This window comes from Eubalaena glacialis, chromosome 7 (genome assembly GCF_028564815.1).
Source record: "Eubalaena glacialis isolate mEubGla1 chromosome 7, mEubGla1.1.hap2.+ XY, whole genome shotgun sequence".
Taxonomy (NCBI): domain Eukaryota; kingdom Metazoa; phylum Chordata; class Mammalia; order Artiodactyla; family Balaenidae; genus Eubalaena; species Eubalaena glacialis.
Window position 1 is genome coordinate 9,108,956 of NC_083722.1, and position 25,419 is coordinate 9,134,374.

The window sequence follows — 25,419 nt, forward strand, 5'->3', positions numbered from 1 at the left end:
TCCTTCCTAAGTGAGACTAAACTTTAGGTGGCATACTGGAAAAGCTGGACTGATTTTTATTAAATTAAAATGAATAATGTTAAGATAAGATTAAATATAATATAAGATTAAAATGTTTTAAAACAGCCTGGGAGAAAGTATGTGCAATAAAACAAAACTTGGTTGGGTTACTTAAAATGTTATAAACTTGGAAAGGCATTAGCAATTTATAAAATGAAAGCTCACATGGATAGAGCCAGTGGAAGGGCTAGTTTAATATATTAGTGAGATGTCCGAACTACTGAATTTTTTTAAAGGAATGCAGTTTAATTATTTCAGTATTATAATAATGCTAGCTAGTTTATAAATTAATTACCAGGAAATAATGTAATTAAATGAGCATTAGTGGCTGTTTATTTTTTATTTTATTTTTATAAGCTAACCAAAAGTATGGTTAATCCCCAATATTTCTTATCTTCAATTGTGAGATGAATTCTGGTTAGTGGGAAAGAGAGAGAGAGAGAAAGGGAGAGAGAGCGTAAAGGAGAGAGAGAGAAAGTGTGTGTGTGTGTGTGTGTGTGTGTGTGTGTGTGTGTGTGTGGTTGTTTCCTTTTGGGTTTGTGTCCTCTTACCCATTCTTTTTTTTTTTTTTTAATACAGCAGGTTCTTATTAATTATCTATTTTATACATATTAGTATATACATGTCAATCCCAATCTCCCAATTCAACCCACCGCTCCCCGCCCCGCCACTTTCCCTCATTGGCATCTATACGTTTGTTCTCTACATCTGTGTCTCTATTTCTGCCTTGCAAACCAGTTCATCTGTACCATTTTTCTAGATTCCACATATATGCGTTAATATACGATATTTGTTTTTCTCTTTCTGACTTGCTTCACTCTGTATGACAGTCTCTAGGTCCATCCACGTCTCTACAAATGACCCAATTTTGTTCCTTTTTGTGGCTGAGTAATATTCCATTGTATATATGTACCACATCTTCTTTATCCATTTGTCTGTCGATGGGCATTTAGGTTGCTTCCGTGACCTGCCTATTGTAAATAGTGCTGCAATGAACATTGGGGATGCAGGTGTCTTTTTGAATTATGGTTTTCTCTGGGTATATGCCCAGTAGTGGGATTGCTGGGTCATATGGTAATTCTATTTTTAGTTTTTTAAGGAACCTCCATACTGTTCTCCATGGTGGCTGTATCAATTTACATTCCCACCAACAGTGCAGGAGGGTTCCCTTTTCTCCACACCCTCTCTAGCATTTGTTGTTTGTAGATTTTCTGATGATGGCCATTCTGACCCATGTAAGGTGATAACCTCATTGTAGTTTTGATTGCATTTCTTTAATAATTAGTGATGTTGAGCAGCTTTTCATGTGCCTCTCGGATAGCTGTATGTCTTCTTTGGAAAAATGTCTATTTAGGTCTTCTGCCCATTTTTGGATTGGGTTGTTTATTTTTTTAATATTGAGCTGCGTGAGCTATTTATATATTTTGGAGATTAATCCTTTGTCCATTGATTCGTTTGCAAATATTTTTTCCCATTCTGAGGGTTGTCTTTTTGTCTTGTTTGTACTTTCGTTTGCTGTGCAAAAGCTTTTAAGTTTCATTAGGTCCCATTTGTTTATTTTTGTTTTTATTTCCCTTACTCTAGGAGGTGGGTCAAAAAAGATCTTACTGTGATTTATGTCAAAGAGTGTTCTTCCTATGTTTTCCTCTAAGAGTTTTATAGTATCCGGTCTTACATTTAGGTTTTTAATCCATTTTGAGTTTATTTTTGTGCCTGGTGTTAGGGAGTGTTCTAATTTCATTCTTTTACATGTAGCTATCCAGTTTTCCCAGCACCACTTATTGAAGAGACTGTCTTTCCTCCATTGTATATCCTTGCCTCCTTTGTCATAGATTAGTTGACCATAGGTGCGTGGGTTTATCTCTGGGCTTTCTATCCTGTTCCATAGATCTATATTTCTGTTTTTGTGCCAGGACCATACTGTCTTGATTACTGTAGCTTTGTAGTATAGTCTGAAGTTAGGGAGTCTGATTCCTCTACCTCCGTTTTTTTCCCTCAAGACTGCTTTGGCTATTTGGGGTCTTTTGTGTCTCCATACAAATTTTAAGACTTTTTCTTCTTGTTTTGTAAAAAATGCCATTGGTAATTTGATAGGGATTGCATTGAATCTGTAGATTGCTTTGGGTCGTATAGTCATTTTCACAATATTGATTCTTCCAATCCAAGAACATGGTATATCTCTCCATCTGTTTGTGTCATCTCTGATTTCTTTCATCAGTGTCTTATAGTTTTCAGAGTACAGGTCTTTTACATCCTTAGGTAGGCTTATTCCTAGGTATTTTATTCTTTTTGTTGCAGTGGTGAATGGGATTGTTTCCTTAATTTCTCTTTCTGATCTTTCATTGTCAGTGTATAGGAATGCAAGAGATTTCTGTGTATTAATTTTGTATTCTGCAGCTTTACTAAATTCACTGATTACTATAGTAGTTTTCTGGTGGCAACTTTAGGATTATCTATGTATAGTATCATGTTATCTGCAAACAGTGACAGTTTTACTTCTTCTTTTCCTATTTGGATTCCTTTTATTTCATTTTCTTCTCTGATTGCCGTGGCTAAAACTTCCAAAACTATGTTGAATAATAGTGGCGAGAGTGGACATCCTTATCTTGTTCCTGATCTTAGAGGAAATGCTTTCAGTTTTTCACCATTGAGCATGATGTTTCCTGTGGGTTTGTTGTATATGGCCTTTATTATGATGAGGCAGGTTCCCTATGTGCTCACTTTCTGGAGAGCTTTTATCATAAATCGGTGTTGAATTTTGTCAAAAGCTTTTTTGCATCTATTGAGATGATCATATGGTTTTCATTCTTCAATTTGTTAATATGGCGTATCACATTGATTTGCATATATTGAAGAATCCTTGCATCACTGGGATAAATCCCACTTGATCATGGTGTATGATCCTTTTGATGTGTTGTTGGATTCTGTTTGCTAGTATTTTGTTGAGGATTTTTGCATCTATATTCATCAGTTATATTGGTCTGTTATTTTCTTTTTTTGTAGTATCTTTGTGTGGTGTTGGTATCAGGGTGATGGTGGCCTCGTAGGATGAGTTTGGGAGTGTTGTGTCCTCTGCAGTTTTTTGGCAGAGTTTGAGAAGGATTGGTGTTAGCTCTTTTCTAAATGTTTGGCAGAATTCACCTGTGAAGCCATCTGGTCCTGGACTTTTGTTTGTTGGGAGATATTTAATCACAGTTTCAATTTCATTACTTGTGATTGGCCCGTTCATATTTTCTATTTCTTCCTGGTTCAGTCTTGGAAGAGTATACCTTTCTAAGAATATGTCCATTTCTTCCAAGTTGTCCATTTTATTGGCATAGAGTTGCTTGTAGTAGTCTCTTAGGATGCTTTGTATTTCTGCTGTGTCCGTGTCACTTCTTTTTCATTTCTGATTTTATTGATTTGAGTCCTCTCCCTGTTCTTCTTGATGAGTCAGGCTAAAGGTTTATCAATTTTGTTTATCTTCTCAAAGAACCAGCTTTTAGTTTCATTGATCTTTCCTATTGTTTTCTTTGTTTCTATTTCATTTATTTCTGCTTTGATCTTTATGATTTCTTTCCTTCTACAAACTTTGGATTTTCTTTGTTCTTCTTCCTCTAGTTCCTTTAGGTGTAAGGTTAGATTGTTTATTTGAGATTTTTCTTGTTTCTTGAGGTAGGATTGTATTGCTATAAACTTCCCTCTTAGAACTGCTTTTGCTGCATCCCATAGGTTTTGGATCGTCGTGTTTTCATTGTCGTTTGTCTCTAGGTGTTTTTTGATTTCCTCTTTGATTTTTTCAGTTATCTCTTGGTTACTTAGTAATGTATTGTTTAGCCTCCATGTGTTTGTGTTTTTTACGTTTTTTTCCCTGTAATTTATTTCTAATCTCATAGCGTTGTGGTTGGAAAAGATGCTTGATATGATTTCAATTTTCTTAAATTTACTGAGGCAGATTTGTGACCCAAGATGTAATTTATCCTGGAGAATATTCCACGTACACTTGAGAAGAAAGTGTAATCTGCCATTTTCGGATGGAATGTCCTAAAAATATCAATTAAATCTATCTGGTCTATTGTGTCATTTAAAGCTTGTGCTTCCTTATTAATTTTCTGTCTGGATGATCTGTCCATTGGTGTAAGTGAGGTGTTAAAGTCCCCACCCTTACTGTGTTACTGTTGATTTCCTCTTTTAGAGCTGTTAGCAGTTGCCTTATGTATTGAGGTGTTCCTATGTTGGATTCAGTCTATGCATATAGATTTATAATTGTTATATCTTCTTCTTGGATTGATCCCTTGATCATTATGTAGTGTCCTTCCTTGTCTTTTGTAACATTCTTTATTTTAAAGTCTATTTTGTCTGATATGAGTATTGCTACTCCAGCTTTCTTTTGATTTCCATTTGCATAGAATATCTTTTTCCATCCCCTCACTTTCAGTTTGTATGTGTCCCTAAGTCTGAAGTGGGTCTCTTGTAGACAGCATATATATGGGTCTTGTTTTTGTATCCATTCAGCGAGCCTGTGTCTTTTGGTTGGAGCAATTAATCCATTCACATTTAAGGTAATTATCGATATATATGTTCCTGTTACCATTTTCTTAATTGTTTTGGGGTTTTTTTTTGTAGGTCCCTTTCTTCTCTTGTGTTTCCCACTTAGAGAAGTTCCATTAGCATTTGTTGTAGAGCTGGTTTGGTGGTGCTGAATTCTCTTAGCTTTTGCTTGTCTGTAAAGCTTTTGATGTCTCCATCAAATCTGAATGAGATCCTTTGCGGGTAGAGTAATCTTGGTTGTAGGTTCTTCCCTTTCATCACTTTAAATATATCATGCCACTCCCTTCTGGCTTGTAGAGTTTCTTCTGAGAAATGAGCTGTTAACCTTATCAGAGTTCCATTGTATGTTATTTGTCGTTTTTCCCTTGTTGCTCTTAATATTTTTTCTTTCTCTTTAATTTTTGTCAATTTGATTACTATGTGTCTCGGCGTGTTTCTCCTTGGGTGTATCCTGCCTCGGACTCTCTGCGCTTCCTGGACTTGGGTGGCTCTTTCCTTTCCCATTTTAGGGAAGTTTTTGACTATAATCTCTTCAAATATTTTCTCAGGTCCTTTCTCTCTCTCTTCTCCTTCTGGGACTCCTATAATGCGAATGTTGTTGTGTTTAATGTTGTCCCATAGTTCTCTTAGGCTGTCTTCATTTCTTTTCATTCTTTTTTCTTTATTCTGCTCTGCCACAGTAATTTCACCATTCTGTCTTCCAGGTCACATATCTGTTCTTCTGTGTCAGTTATTCTGCTATTGATTCCTTCTAGTGTATTTTTCATTTCAGTTATTGTATTGTTCATCTCTGTTTGTTTGTTCTTTAATTCTTCTAGGTCTTTGTTCTTTAATTCTTCCAGGTCTTTGTTAAACATTTGTTTCATCTTCTTGATCTTTGCCTCCATTCTTTTTCCAAGGTCCTGGATCATCTTCACTATCGTTATTCTGAATTCTTTTTCTGGAAGGTTGCCTATCTCCACTAAATTTAGTTGTTTTTCTGGGTTTTTATCTTGTTCCTTCATCTGGTACATAGTCCTCTGCCTTTTCATTTTGTGTATCTTTCTGTGAATGTGGTTTTCGTTCCACAGTCTACAGAATTGTAGTTCTTCTTGCTTCTGCTGGCTGCTCTCTGGTGGATGAGGCTATCTAAGAGGCTTGTGCAAGCTTCCTGATGGGAGGGACTGGTGGTTGGTAGAACTCAATGGCTGTTTATTTTAAGTAAATATATTTATAAATTCTAGTTTTTAATATTAAATGCTCAAAAAAAATTTTATCATGTTTTCCTTGTAAAGTTTTTATTAGTTCATTCTTTTATTCAGTAATTTTTTATTATGCATCATCCATTCTTTTTAGCCCTAGGAAATAGATAGGAAAGAAAAAGTCTGTACCTTAACGGAACCTGTTTAACTCAGCTCTTGCCCAAATTATCATAAAATTTGAATTGGTAGAATCAAAATTCATGAGGTTTTCTGTAGTCTGGCAGCAGTGCCTAACAAATTTCCCTTGGGAAAACAGGAACAGATTTTCTGTTTTTTAGAAAAGAAAGTCATCTCTTTTTTCTTTTCATACTATATTACTTGGAATTTCAAATTTAAATATTCAGGTCTCCTGAAGTGTTCTTTTTTAGTGTAATAGGCAATGCTAATGGCTCACGTAACAGGAAAATTAGTATTATTTTATTTATTTGTGCCATGTATGTGAGTTAAAGGTATCATATGTCAATCCTGTCAATATTTCAAGATTTAAAAGTACTAAATCCCAAGAGATGATTGCTTTGCAACTAGACTGGTGCCAGCTTTATAGAAGATGATTTGCATAATGATAAAGCACCTTTTAGTACATTTACGTAAAATAAATGTCTTTAAGTATTCTGTTCATGGTGTTTAAATGCAAAAAGTAAAACTTTGCTTCCTACAAATTATGAGAGGCAAAAACCCTCAGTATATTTCCTAACAGTGTTACTGATTACACTCTATAGAGTAATCATTTATTAAATTAGAGGCTAAAATAGCAAGATTTAACTTTTATAGAATTCATTGAAAGGCTTGCATTCTTTTACAGTTTTATAGCCTATTCTGTTGACTTCAAAATGCTATTGATTATAAGATGCAAAGTGATTTCATGCACCATTTAGGAATGGAAAAAGTCACTGCCAGTTAAGTCAGGACACAGTGCTTTTATAATTGATTGGAAGGTACACCAGGGTTTCAGGGAGATTAAAATGTTCAAAACATATTTGTTTAAGATTCTATAAAGTGTGTGTTTATGTCCACTGCTTCATTTTTTCACAAGAGAGATATGAAATAGTTCAGATTATGATGTATGGATTTGAGCTGCTTTGGGGACAGCATCTCTCAGGACTGTGGAAAACAAAAGAAATGGGTCTCATTCTGTTGGTTCACTTGGGGATTCATGGAAGAATGATAAGAAAAAAAACCCAGATAATGTTTAATTTACCATCTTCACTTTCTTAGATAATTGACCTCATGCATATGCCTCTGTATTATTTTTTATATGAATCGGGTTGCAGGGTGACTTAAAAGGATAATGTGTACTGCTGTTGATTTATTTAAGCTTTTCTCCAGCTTTGCTTCTGTAACCTATGTATGGGGCAAAAGAAAGAAAAAAAAGAGAGGCGGGCTCAGATGTTTGTTGCCTACATGGAGACTTGTTCTTTTTTCTCATGTTTACTCAGATCAGAGAAGGCAGTACACATGTTGCATGGAAATCAGGGATATAATTCTGGGGAAGAAAGAATAGAAAATAAAAGCAAGGGGGAGGCAGAATCAGTTAAGGATAGGTAAACGATTGTGTGAAATTCTAGAAAATAAATCTTAAAAAAATTGAAAGCAAACAGCTATGGAAACAACAGTGTTCCATTTCACCCAAATAGGGCATTCTTTTGCTACTGATTCAGTATTCAGAGTGTGTTTTGTTGGGCTATGCTATATATAAGAAGAATATCAAATTTTAAGGATGGTAATTTAGAATTTTGCACTGACCACCAAGCTACAATAGTAGCTATTTCATTCAAGAAAAGATTTGGAAGAAGAAAATGAGACTCTCTTGATGAGTGAGAAAAGGCAGGAAGAGGACTGAAGAAAATTTAAATGAGAGCAAATGTATATAGTAACGTGTGCATAGTTGGATGTTTAGCTAGTGAGGAAAGGATTTGACAGACTGTATTGGAAGTACAGCTCTGCAAGGGAACCAAGAATGGGGATGTTGCTATGGGTGTTTATTTCTTGAAGCCCACCACCTAGCATGAAGTTAGCCACTTAGTAACTGTTAACAAACCTCCTGTGTCTCCTCAGTGTGAAGACAAAGCTCCCTAACACAGCCTATGAGATCTCGTCCCTTAAGCTCTTCCCCTCACCGCTGCCACACAAGTGTCCTCATGAATGCCCCAGTTCAGTTTGCCCAACATCATATACTGGCACCTTCTATGGTTCCTAGTGCATACAGTAGGCATTTGGCAAATATTTATAAATAAATGAAGATGGATGGCTGGGTGGGTGGATGGGGGTGTGGTAAGGATGGATTCTGTTACACAGCAGGCATGGCTTTTAAACAATATATACTCTTACTTTCTTCTGTTTTTGAAGTGTGTTTAAATCGATATATTTTATTTCTCCTGCTGTAATCTAGACTGCATATCTGAAGTAAATTGTTTGATTATATCAAATTATCTCCATAATTTAATCTATATAATTTAATTGTATATATCTGCAGGGATGTATAAAAATCATTTCTGTATGTCTCTCTAACAAAAATAAAAGCTTCATTCTTTAATCTTTAGTAGAGACTGTGGACATCTAGTACAAATGAATCCTTTCTTTTGATTTTTCTGAACACTAAGATTAAGACTACTCTTGGTGTAGTTTATAATGTTGATATAACATTTTAGTTAACCTGGTGGGAAGTTGTGATGTTCTGAAGAATTGAGGAACTTTCTTAGAAAAATCACCAAGGTTTTTGGAATCTTTCTCAATGAAAACAAAGCAAAAGAATATGAATTTGTATTACCCTTTGGTCAGGGAAGTATGATTGTTATTTTGTAAACTTATTGTTTGAATCAAAGTCTGAATCAGCTTTCTACCAGGTAATCTTTTTAAACCTGCAGAAATATATCAGAATATTTGGTTTTTATTAGTGTCAGCTATCTTGTTAGCAACATTCAGATTTTTATCTTTTGTTTCTTCAACTCACTATTTTCATACAAACCATATTATAAGACATTAGAACAAGTTATAAAAATAGAAAATATACTTATTTTGTAACACCTCATCTCGATTGTTGTCAATTTTCTATTACCTTCTTTGCTAACTTGGCTAGAACATAGCCAAAGAGGACCTGTTTTGAAGTACAAGGTTGTTCTTACCACTTTCTCTGAGGTGCTCCTTAAAAGTCAGGTTGAAAGTGCTTATCAAAATGGCGAATAAGAAGGTTTAAATAACAAATGCTATAAGTATGCACTTGCTCTCCTTCTCTTAGTGGTATCTTTAAAAGACAGAGTTATGTTAAGTAAAAATTATAGCATAGTATTGTTGGAGTGTAATGTTTATGGATATGATATGTATAACAATAATTCCACAGAAATAGGGGGAAAGAGACAGGAGCTATGTAGTTGTAATGTTTCCATGTCTCACTTGAATTAAGTTAGATAAATTAAAATGTAAGGTAAGCCCTGAAGCACTACAAAGGAAATAACTCAAAAAAAAGTGAAAAAAAATCATTGAAGAAATTAAAGTGTTATATTAGAAAATATCACCTAGTGTAACATAAAGCAGTAAAGCAGAAATGTAGGAACAAAAGAGACACAACATGTATTAAAAACAAAAAGTGAAGTGGCAGAGATAAATACAACTATGTCAATAATAACATCACATGTGAGTGGATTAAACAGTCCAGTCGAAAGGCAGAGATTGTCAGACTGGATAAAAAAACAAGATCCAACTATATACTGTCTATGCTGAGACAAACTTTAGATTCAAAGACACAACTATCAATAGATTGAAGAAGACCAATAGATTGAAAGTAAAAGGATGGAAAAGACCAATAGATTGAAAGTAAAAGGATGGAAAAAGGTATGTCATGTAAATGGTAGGCTTAAGAAAGCTGAAGTAGCTATACTAATATCAGACAAAAGAGACTTTAAATTTTAAAATGTTACTAGAGATAAACAGGGGCATTTTGTAATGATAAAAGAGTCAATCCCTCAGGAAGATACAACAGTTATAAACATAACAGAGCCCCAAAATATATGAGATAAAACTGACAGAAATGAAGGGGGAAATAGACAATTCAATAGGACAGTTGGAGACTTCAGTACTCTACTTTCAATAATGGATGGAACAACTAGGCAGAAGGTCAACAAGGAAATAAAAGATTTGAACAACACAATAAGCCAGCAGACCTAACAGACATCCATAGAGCATTCCATCCAACATCAGCAGAGTACACATTCTTCCCCAGTGTACATGGCACATTCTCTGGGATAGGCCATAACCTAGGCCATAAAAATTTTTATCAGTAAGTTTAAGAGGAATGACATAATACAAAGTTTGTTTTCTGACCACAATGGAATGAAATTAGAAATCAATAACAAAAATTGTACTTATCTGAAAAAGTTCTTCTGATGCTATGGTGGTCAGCAGAGTAAAACTTTTATGTGCAGATGATTCAAAGATTTTCAAAACAAGTAGACTGAACATTGCTATGAAATTGATAAAAGGGATTCTACACTAGATTCTCTATCTACACATGAGGAAGCTAACCACAGATAAAGCCCACTGGAAATGCTTTCTTTGAAACAAAAATACAGCTTGCTTTAACAATTTTTTAAAGACTGCAATTTCTCCAAAAGAACATAGAGTTCTAAAGCATTTCCTTAAGTAATGTAGCAAGAAAGGGATTATTTGGTTCTACAGTCCAGAGAAATATATTTGGAACTCTCTCATCTCTTTTCTTTTGAGTAAGATAGAGTCAGAACATCTTAGCTGCTGAAACTTTTAGCGGAAAAATAAACTTGTGACCCAGTTTGGTTACCCTGTCATTTCTTAAGGATATACTACTGAAAGAGGTATAATTTGGTTTTTCTATGTTGATTTAATATTCTTTATTTTAATGGTGTTCAGTTTATTTCAAATAATAATTCTTATTTTATATTCTAATACATGGAACATATTAGAATAATATTAGCTCTTTTATAAACTAAGACATCAAATAAAACATATGTTTATGATTTTTTATTAGAAGAGTATTAAAATTTAGTTTCACTGAAGCTAAAATACAAGTGTTAATCAGTATTATTCAGTATTCAGTTTGGTATTATAGAAAGTGAATGCTAAAATACTGGTTTACGTATTTTGTTCTAGTATCACAATTCAACCGATGATGATGATATAATAAGAATAATGGTAATAATAATATCATCAACAATAGCAATATTAATGAGCTAAAATTGAAGTTCTGGACACCACACCATGCTTTCTACATGTATTATCTCAAAAAATCCTCACAACCCCATGAGGTGCCATTATGTGCGTTTTACAAATAATGAAGCACAGTAACAGAACTTACCTAAGGTCACATAGCTAGTAAGTGGTCAAGCCAGGACTTAAACCCAGGCTTTCTTCTATCCAAAGTCCACCAGGGGACATATTTGAGTAATGATGGTTTGGTGAAAGAACAAGCAGCAGTGATCACTGGGTACAAGAGAAGGATGGATCTAGGATAATTTCTGGCTTTGGAATGGCTGTGCCATGCACTGAGATTGGCCTGTAATGTTAAACCTGTTTTGATGTGTCAGGACTTAATTGATTGTGTTGGGTGGTTTTCCTTATGTTTAATATGAAAGTTTACTGTAAGTTAACTTGAAAGTTGAATGTTTGCAAAGGAAGAAGAGCATGTATATGTCTTCAGTAGATGTATTGTTATTTTCTTCCTTAATTAGGCTTGTTCAAGTTTGTGCCTTCTTGGGTTGATTGTATTTATAACTTCTTTTATTCTATATGTTATACAAGTATCCAAATATTTTAAGATGGAGTATAACCTTCTCTTATAATTTTAAATAGTTTTTTTCTGTTGTTATGTCCTACCCTTTTTCATTTCTTTTTTAAAAAATGTATTTTATTTATTTTATTTTATTTTATTTTTTTATGGCCACACTGCACGGCATACAGGATCTTAGTTCCCCGACCAGGGATCGCACCCACACCCCCTGCAGTGGAAGCACAGAGTCTTAACCACTGGACCACCAGGGAAGTCCCCCTTTTTCCTTTCTGAGAACATTTATTATTGATTAGATTGATTTTTTAAATAAATATATTTATTTTATTTTATTTATTTTTGGCCACGTTGGGTCTTTGTTTCTGCACACGGGCTTTCTCTAGTTGTGGTGAGCGGGGGCTACTCTTCATTGCGGTGTGCAGGCTTCTCATTGCGGTGGCTTCTCTTGTTGTGGAGCACGGGCCCTAGGTCTGCAGGCTTCAGTAGTTGTGGCGCGTGGGCTCAGTAGTTGTGGCTCATGGGCTCTAGAGCGTAGGCTCAGTAGTTGTGGCGCACGGGCTTAGTTGCTCCGCGGCATGTTGGATCTTCCCGGACCAGGGCTCCAACCCGTGTCCCCCTACATTGGCAGGCGATTCTTAACCACTGTGCCACCAGGGAAGCCCTGATTTTTTATTTAATTAAAATTTTCAAACATAGTTGTTACTTATTCTATTTTAAAATTTTTCAATTTGATTTATCTCTGATTTTATTTTTGTTTTTATTTTACTTTTTATTCCTACAGTCAAAATTATTTCTCTGAAATTATACTGACTGCTTAAGAAATTTTATTTTATATATAAAAAAGTTCTGCAGTATTTATTTGCCTTTGATTAATAACACAAATATTTGAGGACCTATTTTGTCTCTATCTGCTAGATTTTGGTCTATATTTTAAATTATTGTTAAATAAGCAGTTATTTGTTGGGTTCTTAATTTGCTAACTACCTGCTTTGTGGTTGAGTATTTCATTACACATTTATTTGTATGTGAATAATACCTGTGCATGATGAATTTAAAAATACGGAACTCCAGGTGACAGAGATATGCCATCTCTATACTCCAATCCCATAGTGTTTTAATTTTTTTGAAACTTAACGAAATTTTTATTTTAACAAAGATTTTGTAATGTATAAAATTTAGTATGTCTTTATTCTACTACATTTTCCTTTTCTGTTAAAACCTATATTCTTTTTCTGTTTCCTGTTTCCTGATTTTCTTTTGCTACATCATAGCCTGTTAATGGTGAATTCAGATTCCCTCCCTCACCCCATAATTATTTTTCTATTTCTTATGAACAGTTCTTTAAAATGTATTCTGTTGCCTATTTGTTATGCTATAAAAGTTTAATGTTGTATCTTGCATTGTTTAAACCCTTGACTAAATGATTCTTGTTGTTACTTTGGAGGAGTTGATCTCAAATTCCACTTTTATCCCATTCCTGCTTTTCTTTTCAGGGCTGTGGTTCTTGTTCAGAGTTGCTGCTATGTTCTGATTGTTTTGCAGTGTATTTCCCCCATTAGGAATATTGTCAAAGCTTTGAATCTATTTTGGTTAGTAAAACTAAACTTATTCTTCACTAAATGCTGCAAGAACCACTCTGACCTTCTTCTCCATGTGCCTTTAGTGAAGCACGGTGATGCTTCGAGAGGTTGCTGTTGTGTCAGATACTGGCTCCAAGCTTTCGGGGCTCTGCATCTATAGCATTTGTTCCTTCCTCTCTTATGGGTGTGTCCATTTACCCTGCTTTTGACTTACATGCTATTATTATCATGTATTTGAATTCCACATATATCTTTTATTACTTTTATGCAGTTGCTATTCATCTTCATTTTTTACATGCATTAATCACTTTGGGACTCATTTCGTCTTACATCTCTAGTTTCCCATGTGGGATAATTTTATTTTACATGAAGAATTGTCTTTAGTTTTCCATTAGTGCAGGTCTGTTGTGACATTTCAAATGACAAATTATTTCAAGTATCATTTATTAGAAAATGTCTATTTCTTTTTCATTCTTGAAAAATACTTTTTCTGAGTACAGAAGCATAGGATTCTAGCTTGGCAGTTTATTTCCTTGAGTACATTGTTGCTGTTGAGTTGTCACATGTGAGCCTAATTATTGCTTGTTTCAAGGTAATCTGTCTTTATAATTAAATTTTCTGTTACTGTTAAGACTTTTGGCCTTGTCTCTGACTTTTGCAGCTTCATAGTGATGTGCTGCATAGGTGTGATTTCTCTATATTTATCTTGCTTGTGGTTTATAGTACTCTCAAATCTGTAGATTCATGTGTTTCATTAGTTTTTGAAAACTTTTAGACCTTATCTCCTCAAATATTACTTCTGCCCAATTATTTATCTCCTCACCTTCTGAGATTCCATTTCCAGCCTTTGAAGTTTATCCTCTTTGTTTTAGATCTAGCTCCTGAATTTTGCATTCCTTTGTCTCCTAGCATTGAGTTGGCCAAAAAGTTCGTTTGGGTTTTTCCATAAGATGTTATGGAAAAACCCAAACGAACTTTTTGGCCAACCCAATACTTTATTCCGTGTTGTTTCTTTTGACTTATGTCTCAGTTTCCTATTGTTTTCAGCTGTTATATTCTGAACTTAAATCCCTCCAGTGAGGTCTAAATTTGATTGTATTTTTTCAGTTCTGTAATTTATATTTGGCTTTTCAAATATGTTGTCTCTCTTTTTATACTTCTCAGTTCTCCTCTGGAATTTTCAGTATGCTTGTCCTTGAACAAAATAAGCACACCTATTTTTACGTCTCTATATTAATTCCAATATATTGAACCCCTGTCAATTTGTTTGTAATGTTGGTTGTCTCATGTTGAATTCTCTTTTCAGGTGCCTGGTTATCTTTGAATATGAGTTAGACATTCTATTTGAAAAACTAATGAAATAGTTTGATGCCTAAGTTGATGATATGTTCCTCCAGAGAAGGTTTTAGTTTGCTTCTACCAGGTTCCTAGGAGGACTAGCCAATACAGTATCAACTTAATCAAGTTTGGGGTTTGTGGATTTTCTGGGTCCCTGGAAGTGAGTTACAGTTCGTGCGAAGGTTGGTCCACATCAGTTCTCTCGTTCCTAGAATGAAGCCCTTCCGGCTCTCAACTGGAAACGTAGGTTTTCATAGGGACTCCATGCATGGCCTGCCCTGGGTTCTATCATTTATACCCTTCACTTCTTTAGATTGTCCAAAGAGCTGCTCAGCTTTTCATCACTCCTTCTGGTTACGCAAACCCTCTCTGAGCAAAAGGAGCCCCAGATGCTGATTTCACTTTTTGGATTTTTATCCTCCCCTAGATCTTGGCCGAGTACCTTTTCATTGCCTTCTTAATGTTTTGGTGCCTTTAAACTGATAATGTTCATATTTTGTTTAACTATTCTGCTGTTCTCAGGGAGGATCATTTGATTTACTTAATTTGTCATTACTAGGAGTCCCTTATAAATGTTATTATAGTTAGAATATTAACTCGTTGTCAGCCTGTATGTTGCAATACTTTTCTCTGTCATTTGCTTTTCGATGTTGAAGTGTTTTTGATATACACTGAGAGAGTTTAACTTTTATATATTAAAGTGGTTTTTCTTTTGCTTGTTTTTTTTCTTGTTTTGGGGGGGTTTTTTTTTTGGTTTTTTTGCTTAGTAAACGTGTTTCCACTCTCAAGATTAGCTAAATAGTTATCCATATTTTTCTAGTTCTTTCTGTGGTTTTATTTCTTACACTGAATTCATTTAACTTATTTTGGAACGTGGTGTCTGCTTAACATCTACTTTACTTTTTTGTCTCATTGTGAAACCTGCATTGCGTATTTTAGAACTACATTATCCTTTTACCAAGATTTTGAAATATGCCACTTTTTCATATACTAAATGCATATATAGTCTTTCTGTGGATTTTCAGTTTAACCATTAATTTTGAGAAAATACTTTACTATTTAATCTCTTTCTTTATATAATTCTTTTTCAGAATTTTATTGTCTAGTTTAGAATATCTATTCTCCCAGGTGAAAATTAGTCATGTCATATTTTTTAAAAAGCAAATTTTAAAAATTGTTTGAAATTGTATAAAATTTAGACATTTGAAAAGAATTGATATCCTCAAAATATTGATTCTCTCCAGGAGCATGGTGTGTTTCTCCATTTTGTAAGTACCTTTTGAAATCATATCAGAAGACTTTTTAGTTTTCTGTATGTTTTGAATATTTTGTGCTAAATTTACTTCTAGGCATTTTTCTATTTTTATTGCTGTTATAAATAGAATATTTTTTCATTGTATTTTCTAACTATTTTTGGTATAAGCCAAAAGATTGATATATGTATGTTTTGGGTGGGCAGCTGACTTACTGAACTCTTGTTAGATGTAGTAGAGTTTCAGTTACTTCTCCTAGGTTCTCCAGGAGACCATTATGTTATCAGCAAATAATGCTGTTTTCTTCCTTACCATCATTTGTATCTTGTTTCTTTTTATTCTGTTATTGTATTAGCTTGATCATCTAGAGATATGATTAAAAATCATAGAGATTATTACAAGAATCTTTTAGTTGTCCCAGACTTTAGGGATTTCTCTTGTGTTTGATTTTGAGTATTGCCTATCATTGGCGGGGTAAATATTCTTTATTGTGTTTTCCTAGTGCTCTGAAGGTTTGTTTTGATTTTTCTAATTCCCCTATGACTTCCTCTTTAACCCCTAGGCTATTTGGAAATATGTTGTTCAACTTCCAAATATTTGGGGATTTTCCTGATGTCTTTCAGCTGTTTATTTCTCATTTAATTTTGTTGTGGTCAGAGAACATAGAAAGTTCTTTTTTTGAGCAACAGACTTTGTTTTTAAGTTTAAATAGTCATATGTGGCCAGTGGCCCCCTATGATAGTTTTCTATTGCTGTCTAACTAATTACCATAAGCTTAGCAGTTCAAGAAACACTTCTTATCTTATAGTTCTGTAGGTCAGAAGCCTGACATGGTCTCACTGGGCTGCAGTCGAGGTGTCAGAAGGGCCATGTTTCTTTCTGGAGGCTCTAGGGGAGAATCTGTTTCCTTGTTCATTAGGCAGAATTAAATCCTTGTGTGCACCTGAGTTCCTCCTCTCAGTTCAAGGCCATTCCCAGCCTCTTGAGTTCACCTGTGTTCCTTGGATCCTGGTTCCCCTCCTCCATCTTCAAAGCTAGAAATGGCAGGTCAAGTCTCTCATACTTCAAATCTCTTTCTTGCCCCTTCTGTCGATTGACTAAGTTTGAAGGGGTCCTGTGATAATCCAGGATAGTCTCCCCATTTTAGTACCTTAACCTTATCACACCTGCAAAGTCCCCTTTGCCACGTAAAGGGGCTTATTCTCAGGTCCCTGGGATTAGGGTGGACTTTTACAGAGCCATTATTTCGCCTGCCAAACTACTGTATTGTGCACTACAACCTTACATGGCATTATATTTTAAAGCAATGACATTTTAAAAATTCTTTTTAAAATTTCCTTTCGTTTTTATCATTTTCAGAGCTCTTTATTTATATGGATAGCTCCACATTAAAGTTTTAACCTTTCAGTACAGGTCTGCTGGCAGTCAATGCTCTCAGCTTTTGTTTTTCCCAAAAAAAGTCTCTGCTTTGCCTTCATTTTTTGAAAGCTATTATTTTTTGATGTAGAATTCTGGGTTGGCAGTTTATTTTTTCTTTCAGTGGTGTTAATATGTCACTCCATAGTTTCTGTTGAGAATTTGGCTTTAATTTTTATCTTTGATTCTCTGTATAATTTTTCTACCCTCTGGGTGCCTTTACCCAGCTTTTCTCTTTACCTTTAGTTTTCAGCAGTTCGAATATGATTTGTCTAGGTGGTTTTTCTCCTTTTCTTTTTTTTTTTTTTTAACTTTTATTGCTTTTTTGTTTCTTTTCCACCTTCTTTCCTCATTCTTAATCTTTCTTATTCTCATTCATTCCATGAGGGTTCTCTAAGCTTTTTGGATCTATGATTTGTTGTTTGTTTTTGGAAGATTCTTGGCCATTATTTCTCACATATTTCTACCTCCCTGTTTGTTCTTTCTTCTCCTCCTGTGATTCCAATTATACATGAGACCATTTGATATTGTCCTGTGGCTCTTAGATGTATTGTTCTTGTTTTTTCCCCCCCATGTTATTTTTCTTCTTTGTGTTCTGTTTGGTTTATTTTTATTGGCCTATCTGTAAGTTTACTTGTTCTTTAGTTTTGTTGAGTCTGTTAATGAGCCAATCAAAGGCTTTCTTTATCTCTATTACTTTGTCTTATTTCTAGTGTTTTTGTGTGACCCTCCCACTCTGTTTAAATTCCCATTTGTGAATGTATGTTGTCAACGTTTTCCATGGGCATTTTAACATATTAATTATAGTTATTTAAACTTCCCTGTCTGAGAGTTCTGACATCTGGATCATCTCTGAGTCTGGTTCTTTTGGTTGCTCTGTCTCTTGACAGTGGGTTGGTAGTGCACATATCTTAACTTTTTATTGAATTTTGGAAAGTGCGTGCCTCACAGTAGATACTGAGTTCAGTAGTTTTTAATGGCTGGAAATGGGCACTGCTCTTCTGTCAGGTCATCAGGTGGGGAGTTGAGGCAACCTGCTCAGGAGTGGGGCTGCGTTAGGATTTTGGTTCACTGTGTTTATCTTCAGTGTACCATGCTGGCCTCCAGTTCTAGCAGTGGCCTGCCCTTTCCCTGTGCTTATAGCAGTGCTGGGATCTGGAGTCTCCCCCTCCTTGCCCCTCTGCTCGTAGTAGAGCGCTGTGCAAGGCTGTGGTCAGGCAGGTGAGGACTGCTCTTTATCCTGGTGCAGCCTCAGTCGGAGGCAGTTCCGTGTTCCCTGCTGCTCTCCCAGGGTAGCCGACCTCTCATTTTACTGGAATGGGATTTTGGTCCCGGGACAGTTTCCTACCTCCCCTGGGATAGAGGTTTCCTCGTCTACTCTCCCCCAAGTCACAGTGGGTTTTACTCAAGGCTGCTGCTCTTTTCCCAGCAGCTTAAGCCTTCAGGCTTTTGCTCCACATCAGAGAAGCGTTCAGGCAGGGCCTGGGGCTTGGCGCCTTTTCTGCAGTGGCAGCTGAGCCCCTCCCGCGTGCCCGCCATGAGCACCTGGGGGAGGCCTACAGAACAGAGCCTGGGTGTGCGTGTGAAGCCCCCTGTGTCCAAGGCCAGGCCAATCCACCCCATGCTCAGCCTCCAGCAGTTTGTTGCAATTTGGGGTGATGCTTTCTCACTCGTTCGCGAGGCTGGCATGTCTTCCTCCACATTCTCCTCCCTGCTTGCCCCAGCAGAGCTGGTCTACACATCCCTCTGTGGAGTTCAGGCTGTTTGGTTGCCTTGTGATTCTGCTTTATGGTGAACTCAACAGAAGTTCTGATTTTTGTGATATTTCTGGCTTTTTCTTACTGTTTGGGTCAGGGCAACGCTTTTCGAGTTTCTATATCCTCAGGCAAGAATGGATGTTGAATTTTATTAAATATCATTCACCCTTATTCAGAATGGTCATGTGAGTTTCTCATTTATTCTTCCTGATGTGGTGAAGTATATCAATAGGTTGCCTGATATTAAATTCATCCCTTATTTTCTCTTACTCGGAGAATTCTTTCATTAGCAAATATTTTTTTTAACACCTATTAAGGGCTGGATGTATAGGGATGAATAGTAAATATAGGATCTTATACATCTTATATTCTAATCAGAAGGTAGACAAAACATATAAGTAGATAAATAGGGCATTTCAGATTGTGATCATAATTATGAAAAATAAGCAGGGTTTGGGCAATATGGGGCAACTAATGTAAGCAGGTAGACAGGAGGTAACACTGATGTTAGGATTTAAAGGTTGAAAGTGACCTCGGCATTTAGAGTTGAGAGTAGGGAAGGCTTTTCAAGAGATGGCGAGTCCAAGTTCCCAGGGGCAGGAAGGAGACAGGCCTGTTGAGGCATCAGAGTTCACCCACGGCTGAAGCACAGTGAGGAGAGGGAAACGGTGTGGAGGGGGCTTGGGAAGCTGGGTAGAGGACCACGCTGTCTTTTGGCCAAGTTAGATGTTTGAATTCCATTCCATGAGGAATGGGAAGAACTTGGAGATGGATATGGCTTTCTGTCGCTTGCTAAGTGAAATTAGCTGATCCCATATCTTACGTGGTGGGTCCCTGGCTGCTATACTTCTAGTGTAGTTCTTCATTGCACATTAATTTATTTGTTATCTGTCTTGCATTTTCAGTCTCTTTCTCTCTGCTGACTTTTACTTCCTGTTTATAAGCACTCTCAACACCCCTTACCCTACAGAAACCCTGCTGTAACCTCCTCTCCTCTGGTACTGGCATCCTGCCTTTCTCTCTCCCTTCACAGCCACATTCCCAGAACGTGGTCTGTATTTGCTGGCCCTGCTCTTCCGCAGGCCCTCCCTCACTCCTTCCCCTTTTGTGATATGGTTTTTACCCCCTGGACCCAAGTGACGACTGCTCTGAGATAACAGCCCCCCAAACCCAGCAGCCTCGTGTCTCGTCCTGTTTATCTGAATGTGATACTTAACACTGTTGCTCACATCTTCCTCCTTGTAAGTCTCTAAACCCTGGCTTCCTGAGCACTTCACTGTCACATATTTTGACTTATGTTTCTTATTACTCCCTGTTTCTTGTCGTTTCTAGCTCACCCTTAAATATAGGGGTTACCCAAGCTTCTGATGCCAGACTTCTCTCTACTGTATATTCTCTGTGGCTTATCATTTCTGTACTTTTATAAAAACAGCACTCACTACGTACTCCCAGATCTATGCCTCTAGCCCAGACTTCTCTCTAGGTAAAGAAAAGAATATGCATATATATTTAATATATCATAATTTTCATATTGCTGTGTAATCTTTGTAATTATTTTAAATGGATGTATAATGTTAAGTGGCTCTGCCATAATTAGCCTAACCATTTCCCTATTGAAAATTTCTAATCCAGGGTCTGCAGCTACAATTTATAATTTTACACATGGATATTGAGTTTGAGATTTGGTGGAATGGAAAGTGAGTTGATTTTTTTTCCCCTCCCAAACTAGCTCAGTCCTCCCAGAGAGACAGGAGACCTCAGCAGAATTTTTGGCAAACCTTTCTCAGGCTTTCTTGCTTTGAATCAGCTAAGAGGCCCATTGTCACTACATGAGTTCAAGGTAGCATTTTAACTCTTGCATGAACGACTGAAAGGCCTTCGAAACGGTCCCCCTACCTCTGATCTCTTGATTCTCTGACACAGTATGCCATCAATTGTTAGCAAACAGGTGGTCCTTGTGTCCCCAAGACCTAAGAGAGATCTGAAGTTTTTCACACTGATGTGTCTTGGAGTCAATTGGAAAAAGAGATTCACCTTCAGTCAAGGCAGGGTTTTAAACACACTGTTAGATTGTAGCTCACCATACTTGAGAATATCCAAATGTGAGAATATCCTTTGTCATACTTTAGCTCCTATTTCCCTAACCATTCACCTTTTTCCAGTCAAGTGGCCTCTGCAATCTCTCCAAGCTGTTCTCGACCTCCTACTTGATGGAGAGCTGGCTTGTTTATAAAGCCCAACAAGTCAGGGATTCTGACAGTGGCTATGCTGCCAATTTTGGTCCCTCTTCTAAGTGCGATTTGTGTCTTTTAAATGAAATCCTATTTGGATTTCTGACCTGTTGATGGCTCAGAATTTCTGCCTGATTGTCAGCCATTTCCAGTAGCATGCTGACCAGAATATAATTTTCAGCAGTTGGTCGACCTTGATTTTGAGCCTTTCCCACCCACTTCCTGATCTGAGTGTGCATTCTCACTGTGTAAGGAAAGAGGGTTGTGCTTCATCATTCACACAAAGAGGGTTATGTGCCCCCAAGGATGTCCAGCCCTAGTGTTGGTAAAAAGCAGCAGCTCTGGAATCATATGGTGCGAACTATAAAGCAGCGTTTGTACCATGAGGCAGAGGGAAGGCCTGTGCACTGGGAGGTGGGAGAGTGAGCATATTAAAAAGGCGTCATCCTTGTACGCCTTCCACCACTGTCTCACGGTCTTTCTTTCTGCTTCCTCTAATTTATTTTCATGTTAGTCTACCAAAATAACAAATTGCCATTAAAAGTATTGAAAAACCTAAGCATTGATGATAAAGAGCTGCTCCCCTCCCATCTTCCACCCCAAGCTGTATTTCTGCTTTGAGGCATTCTGGTCTATACCCTCTCTTAACTCCATGGCCTATGGTAGCTGTATACCAGATGTTGTCGACGTAGCCACAATGTTTGATTATTACATTCTTTCCTGTACATAAGGGGGCGGGAGAAAATAACTCCAGTCATGCTTTGATAGGTTTGAAATTAATCAAGATTAAGTTGAGTTGAAAAAACTATCCTGAGTGTATGATTCTCCAAGACCCGAGGGTCTCCTACCTCACACTTCAGGGCATTGGTTCCCAAGAGGAGGCTTGTATCTCTGATTCCTAGCCAGAAGGCTTAGCCATTCACTCTGTGCACTCCAGCCAAGGGATGGAGAGTAACAATCACATGTAACTTGCCTTAATTCCACCTCTAGAATGATAACGTGGGATTCACCTCAGATGTGCCCGGTACCTTCCCTCTTTACATCTGTCTCATCTGCTCCACCACCGTCTCCCCTCCTGATAGCAGCAACAGCAACAACAAGCTCCTTACCTGTAGAGACTAATCCAGCATCAAAGGTCATCCCCTTCCAAGCACCCATGATGGAATGGACGTTATCCCTTGAACGAGGGGAGTGAACCATGGTAAAGGAGATCCAACAAATCTTAGAAGAGTGAACACAACTCAGAAGAACACTGTTGGGAACATATTCTCCATTGAATGCCACTCCCTGTGATTCCCCATGATCTCAGGCAATAGAAAAGCAGAGAGAACGTGAAAAGGCAGACCAAAAACTCAACCTTAAAGGAAATATTACCTCAGAAACAGAAGCTTTTTTTTAAGCATTGAACTTAATAAGAACATAAATTTATTAAAGCAACAGTTCAAATATAGTATGAGACAGTAAAACGAGATGATATGGGCAATGCGGAGCTTAGGGAACAAAATGAGAACAAAGCAACGTCAGTCCAAAACTAATAAAGGAATTTGAAACAGCAAGGAACTTAATGGCCTGAAAATCAAATTACTGATGTAAGGGAAGAAGCTTTAGATAATTCTAGAAAGAGCAAAGGAGAAAAACAAAAAGATTGAAGCGATTTAGATCATCATAAGGGTGGTCCTGCATAAAGGTCATTTTTTTTTGGCTGCGTTGGGTCTCTGTTGCTGCACGCGGTCTTTCTCTGGTTGCGGCAAGTGGGGGCTACTGGGCTCTAGGTGTGCGGGCTTAATTGCTCTGCGGCATGTGGCATCTTCCCAGACCAGGGCTCGAACCCATGTCCCCTGCGTTGGCAGGTGGATTCTTAACCACTGCGCCACCAGGGAAGCCCCATAAAGACAATTGATGTCAGTAAAGTAAAAGAGCCAAGCCCAAAGAAAAAAATTGGCCAGAAAATGTATTTGAAGAAATAATAAAAGAAAAATTTTCTGAAATAAACTAAATGAATTTCCTTTTAGAGGTCTTTGTGTTCCAGGGAAAAAATGAAAAGTTGTACAGTGGTTAACTCTGAGCTGACTACTAGTTACGTTATTAGACTTTGAAAATAAAGGTTTTTGCAGACACGCTGGCAGAAAAAAGGCAAGTCACCTCAAGGAGGAGAAACTACCAGTCAGGCTGGCTGGCAGCAGGCTTCTCTTTACAAGCTTCATTGCCAGAAAGCAAAGGAGTGTGCAAAGTTTTGAAGGAAAGAAATGGTATATTAGCACCAGGTCTTAAAATTCAAATAGAGAACGAAGAGTAAACAACTATGCAAATAGAATGTAAATGTTATAAACATTCATCAAAGAGAGATGAGTCCGTCTTCATCTAAAATTGAAACATGGTTCGTAAAATCTGTTTAAAATGTGTTTTTTCAAATTCTTAACTTTAGAGGAATTACGTCTATAAAGAAATAGGGATCTTAAGTCATTCCTTCCTTTTCACTTCAGCTTCATTTTCTTTAAGTACAAAGTTGAATTGTACTTCTTAAAAAAAAAAAAATACATAGAATGTTCCCTTTAAAACTTAATGTGGTATTTCTGGTTTTAGCTGTGGGTTGAATTTTTGCATTTTTTTTCTTTGGAGTGTAAGCCATTGTTTAATTTTTTTTTTTTTTTTTTTTTAACATATAACTTTACCTAAAAATAAAATCTTATTACAGAAAGTATGTAAAACATAACAAAATAAACCTATCTACCCCACCCAAGGCTCTGGTTGCATAGGGTTTTGGTTGGGCTTGGCATGGGCAGATTTTTTAAAAATCTCTTGTGTTTCTCCTCTGACAGTTGCCTGAGTTGGGAACTGCCGTTCCTCCAGGTGGCTGCTGGGCTCTGTTTTTGTATTTATTTTAACAGCCTAGTGGCTCTCACTTTTGTTTCTACCCACCTCCAAGCTCCCGGGAAGTGAGTAGGGAAACTACGCACCCGAGATGCTGATTATCATTTTTCGTTTCGCCTGCTTGCTTGTATAGTTAACGAGAGGCATAAAGTACATCACTGACTTTATTGCATTCATCCTGAAGAGGGAAAACCAGTGGGGAAACATCATTTTATAAATGAGTGGGTTGAAGAATAAAAAAGGTTTGCTCAACATCATTTTGTAGAGGTATCAACAATACTGATACTTTTTTTCTATTTTTCTTTAGCTCAAATGGTTTCATCATGAGACCCCCCCACACACACCCTTTTGTTTGCCCTTCTGATTATGGTGGGTAAATGTATCTTTAGTGGATTAGTATGCAATTTTTTTCATTAAATTAGTACATGAAAGCACATAAACTGATGTCACAAGATGACCAGAATATTTTATTTTATGTAAATTCTTCTGTTAATGCAAAGTGGTTATTTTGGTATAGACATTTTGGTCTAATATGAATTTTTAATAGGTACATTGTAATAGCTATTTGAAAATAATGAGGAATTAGAGTATTTGGCTTTTCTACAAGTAAGTAATATAAGCTTGAATAATTTTTGTTTACGTGCCTGAGGATCCAACAAATCGAAACAAACGAAATTATGGCAAGCAGTTATTGCTCAAAAATACAATAGTTGACAGAGATTGTGGTGGTTGATGCCATTTAAATGATTTATTTCAACACAGCCAGAAATGGAGGCGGTTTCATCTCTTCTCTCCTGTTACAAGTTCTGTCTGTCTACCTACTCACCTATCATTAATGGCAAAGAAACATAGCCATTGAATATTTTGTTCAATTAAAATGGTGATTTTTATTTTAAAACTAAGGGCCATTACAACATTATGACTTTAAAATTTTGTTTGTGAAGAACCACAAGTAAGTGTATTATTTTACTTTCATATTTTTCTGTTTATTGATATAACTGCTATATTAACAATTCTTCACGGTTCTATCAGTGAATATCCCATGATCATCTGAGGTATCTTTGTCTAAAAATTATTGTATAGTAACCTTTGTTCTCGTAAGAATATCAGTATTGCCTGTTTTGGAGCAATACTGTTACGTAGAAACTTGCTGAGAAGTTTGCTTTAAAAGATACTAAATGTGATAAGACAAATACCCAGCATTAAAAGGTTGAATTTTCTTCTTTGTGGGCCAGCTCTCTTAAGACTATTGTGTACGGTCCTCAGCTGCAAGGGTGAAGGGGGAGGATAATTTAGTTTTGAAGCATCAGGTTCCAGGACTGTGGTGAGATAGGGGGGTCAAGAAAGGAACACAACGTTCTAGAAATGTACACTAAGGTCTTCGCATGAT

General features: G+C 36.6%; 1 protein-coding gene across 9 annotated transcripts in view; it reads left to right on the plus strand.

The window, feature by feature from the left end:
* HIVEP1 (HIVEP zinc finger 1) overlaps positions 1–25,419 on the plus strand; it is a 142,925-nt gene that overhangs the window by 79,681 nt on the left and 37,825 nt on the right. The window lies entirely within an intron of this gene.